The sequence below is a fragment of the Polistes dominula genome, unplaced genomic scaffold (genome assembly GCF_049000335.1).
Source record: "Polistes dominula isolate Pdom_NZ unplaced genomic scaffold, Pdom_raw_medaka contig_368, whole genome shotgun sequence".
Taxonomy (NCBI): Eukaryota; Metazoa; Arthropoda; class Insecta; order Hymenoptera; family Vespidae; genus Polistes; species Polistes dominula.
In genome coordinates, this window is record NW_028300996.1 from 92,031 (window position 1) to 96,429 (window position 4,399).

At 26.0% G+C, this 4,399-nt stretch overlaps 1 non-coding gene across 1 annotated transcript; it reads right to left on the reverse strand.

Moving 5' to 3' along the window:
* Positions 1-201: 201 nt before the first annotated feature.
* Positions 202-320, reverse strand: LOC149032284 (5S ribosomal RNA). The gene has a single exon (XR_016176856.1). It is a non-coding gene; the product is annotated as a 5S ribosomal RNA (ribosomal RNA).
* Positions 321-4,399: the final 4,079 nt, after the last annotated feature.

A 4,399-nucleotide genomic window follows, 5' to 3' on the forward strand; every position in this document is an offset into this window, starting at 1 on the left:
TCCTTCCTTCCTCTCCCTCTTCTTCCTCTTCCCCTCCCTCTTCTTCCTCTCCTTCTTCTTCCTCTCCTTCTTCTTCCTCTCCTTCTTCTTCCTCTCCTTCTTCTTCCTCTCCTTCTTCTTCCTCTCCTTCTTCTTCCTCTCCTTCTTCCTCTCCTTCTTTTCCCTCCTTTTTCCTCCCTCTTTTCCTCCTTTTCATTCCAGCGTTAACAGCACACGGTGTTCCCAAGCGGTCACCCATCCAAGTACTACCCGTGCCCAGTGATGCTTAACTTAAGTGATCGGACGAGAACTTGTGTTTCCATCACGGCAAGGCCGTTAACTACAATATCTTTGTATTTAACTTTTTTTGTAGGGAATAAAGTTGTCTACAAAAGACAATATTTGTAAAATCGCTCAATCTTGCTTAGTTTTTGAGATATTTTAAAAAATGTAAAAAAAGGTGGGAATTTGTTTTTTATTTTTTTTTATATATCTCGAAAAGTAAGGGAGATACAATATCTTTGTATATAACCTTTTTTGTAGGAAATAAAATTGTCTACAAAACACAATATGTGTAAAATCGCACTTTCTTGCTTTCTTTTTTAAGATACTTAAAAAAATGTAAAAAAAGGTGAGAATATAACTTTTATTTTTGTAATATATTTTGAAAAGTAACGGAGATACAGTATCTTTGTATATAACCTTTTTTGTAGGAAATAAAATTGTCTACGAAACACAATAATCGTAAAATCGCTGTATCTTGCTTAGATTATGAGATATTTTAAAAAATGTAAAAATAGGTGGGAATTTGTTTTTTTATTTTTTTTTATGTATCTGGAAAAGTAATAGAAATAATATATCTTTGTATATAACCTTCTTTGTAGGAAATAAAATTGTAAACAAAACACAATATTTGTAAAATTGCTCTATCTTGCTTAGTTTTTGACAAATTTTAAAAAATGTAAGAAAAGTTGGGAATTTGTTTTTATTTTTTTGAAAGTATCCCAAAAAGTAAGAGAGATACAATATCTTTGTATACAACCTTTTTTGTAGGAAATAAATCTGTCTGTAAAAAAATGTAGGAATTAGTTTTGTATTTTTTAAATATATCTCGAAAAGTAATAGAAATACAATATTTTTGTATATTTCCTTTTTTTTGTAAGAAATAAAATTGTCTACGAAAGACAATATATGTAAATTCGCTCTATGTTGCTTTCTTTTGAGATATTTAAAAAAATGTAAAAAAAGGTGAGAATTTGACTTTTATTTTTTTTAATATATTTTAAAAAGTAAGGGAGATACAGTATCTTTGTATATAACCTTTTTGTAGGAAATAAAATTGTCTACAAAACATAATATTTGTAAAATTGCTCTATCTTGCTTAGTTTTTGAGAAATTTTAAAAAATGTAAGAAAAGGTGGGAATTTGTTTTTTATTTTTAATATATCTCGAAGAGTAATAGAAATAAACTTTTTTTGTATATAACCTTTTTTGTAGGAAATAAAATTGTCTACAAAACATAATATTTGTAAAATCGCTCTATCTTGCTTAGTTTTTGAGAAATTTTAAAAAAATGTAAGAAAAGGTGGGAATTTGTTTTTTATTTTTTTTGAAAGTATCCCGAAAAGTAAGGGAGATACAATATCTTTGTATTTAACTTTTTTGTAGGGAATAAAGTTGTCTACAAAAGACAATATTTGTAAAATCGCTCAATCTTGCTTAATTTTTGAGATATTTTAAAAAATGTAAAAAAAGGTGGGAATTTGTTTTTTATTTTTTTTTATATATCTCGAATAGTAAGGGAGATACAATATCTTTGTATATAACCTTTTTTGTAGGAAATAAAATTGTCTACAAAACACAATATTTGTAAAATCGCTAAATCTTGCTTAGTTTTTGAGATATTTTTTAAAAATGTAAAAAAAGTTGGGAATTTTTTTTTTTCTAATATATCTTAAAAAGTAAGGGAGATACAATATCTTTGTATATAAACTTTTTTGTAGGAAATAAAATTGTCTACAAAACACAATATTTGTAAAATCGCTCTTTCTTGCTTTCTTTTTAAGATACTTAAAAAAATGTAAAAAAAGGTGAGAATATAACTTTTATTTTTGTAATATATTTTGAAAAGTAACGGAGATACAGTATCTTTGTATATAACCTTTTTTGTAGGAAATAAAATTGTCTACGAAACACAATAATCGTAAAATCGCTGTATCTTGCTTAGATTATGAGATATTTTAAAAAATGTAAAAATAGGTGGGAATTTGTTTTTTATTTTTTTTTATGTATCTGGAAAAGTAATAGAAATAATATATCTTTGTATATAACCTTTTTTGTAGGAAATAAAATTGTAAACAAAACACAATATTTGTAAAATTGCTCTATCTTGCTTAGTTTTTGACAAATTTTAAAAAATGTAAGAAAAGTTGGGAATTTGTTTTTATTTTTTTGAAAGTATCCCAAAAAGTAAGAGAGATACAATATCTATGTATACAACCTTTTTTGTAGGAAATAAATCTGTCTGTAAAAAAATGTAGGAATTAGTTTTGTATTTTTTTAAATATATCTCGAAAAGTAATAGAAATACAATATTTTTGTATATTTCCTTTTTTTGTAAGAAATAAAATTGTCTACGAAAGACAATATATGTAAATTCGCTCTATGTTGCTTTCTTTTGAGATATTTAAAAAAATGTAAAAAAAGGTGAGAATTTGACTTTTATTTTTTTAATATATTTTAAAAGTAAGGGAGATACAGTATCTTTGTATATAACCTTTTTTGTAGGAAATATAATTGTCTACAAAACATAATATTTGTAAAATCGCTCTATCTTGCTTAGTATTTGAGAAATTTTAAAAAATGTAAGAAAAGGTGGGAATTTGTTTTTTATTTTTTTGAAAGTATCCCGAAAAGTAAGGGAGATACAATATCTTTGTATTTAACTTTTTTGTAGGAAATAAAGTTGTCTACAAAAGACAATATTTGTAAAATCGCTCAATCTTGCTTAGTTTTTGAGATATTTTAAAAAATGTAAAAAAAGGTGGGAATTTGTTTTTTATTTTTTTTTATATATCTCGAAAAGTAAGGGAGATACAATATCTTTGTATATAACCTTTTTTGTAGGAAATAAAATTGTCTACAAAACACAATATTTGTAAAATCGCTAAATCTTGCTTAGTTTTTGAGATATTTTTAAAAAATGTAAAAAAAGTTGGGAATTTTTTTTTTTTTATTTTTTTAATATATCTCGAAAAGTAATAGAAATACAATATCTTTGTATATTTGTTTTTTTGTAAGAAATAAAATTGTCTACAAAAGACTATATATGTAAATTCGCTCTATCTTGCTTACTTTTTAAAATATTTAAAATAATGTAAATAATAGTGGGAATTTTTTTTTTTTAATATATCTTAAAAAGTAAGGGAGATACAATAATTTTGTTAAGAATCTTTTTTTAGAAAATAAAATTATCTACAAAACATAATATTTGTCACGTCCAGTGACGTCTAAATTCGAATTTCGTGCACAACACCCAAAAGTTTTAAATTTGGTAAACTCTGTCGTATTTGAATATTATTAGTCTGTTTGATTTTTGTGTAAAAGTAATTTGTTGAACTTTAGTTCGTATAATTTTGCGTGAAAATAGTTCTATAAGTACTATGTAAACCTTGCGAGATAAATTTTTCTTTTTCCATATATACATATATCTCCTACTTTTGTTTTAGTATATAAATTCGATACTTTGTATGTACATTAGTTATTAGATCAATCATAATAGATAATTTTCGTTCGCGCTAATGTACCTTGTTTTCACGCTATATACTTAAATATTTGGTAATTATACTTTTCTTTTCCTTATTGTTATTATTCTTTGTAAAGATAATTCTGTATTTCTTATGAGCGACCATCGATAAATTGTATTTTGTAGAATGGATAAAATAGAGTATTAAGAATCCATTGTCGTTCATAGAGGAATCTGCATTACCGACAGTGTCGGTCGGTAACTAGTTTAGTCGATAAGTAAATGTCGGTAATACCGACATTGCGTTCTTCCAGTACTGACTTATCGGTCGACGTTATATTGGAATGATTGCTTTTAAATTATTATTTCAATGTGCATAAAATATTCATACTTTATTATATTATATTCGCTACTGATATTCTGTCTGCACGTGCATTTTTGCTGACGGCGCAGTCTCAGGAGCTCGCGCTTGATAACATTCCAATGTAACTGACACTTATCTTTCTTCGGAGAATTCGCGCTTGATAAAATTCCAATGTAAGTAATACTTATTTCTCTTCGAAGAATTCGCGCTTGATAAAATTCCAATGTAAGTAATACCTATTTCTCTTCGAAGAATTCGCGCTTGATAGTAACTAATATTTTTGTCAGCAAATTCTTCTCCTTGACTTGGGT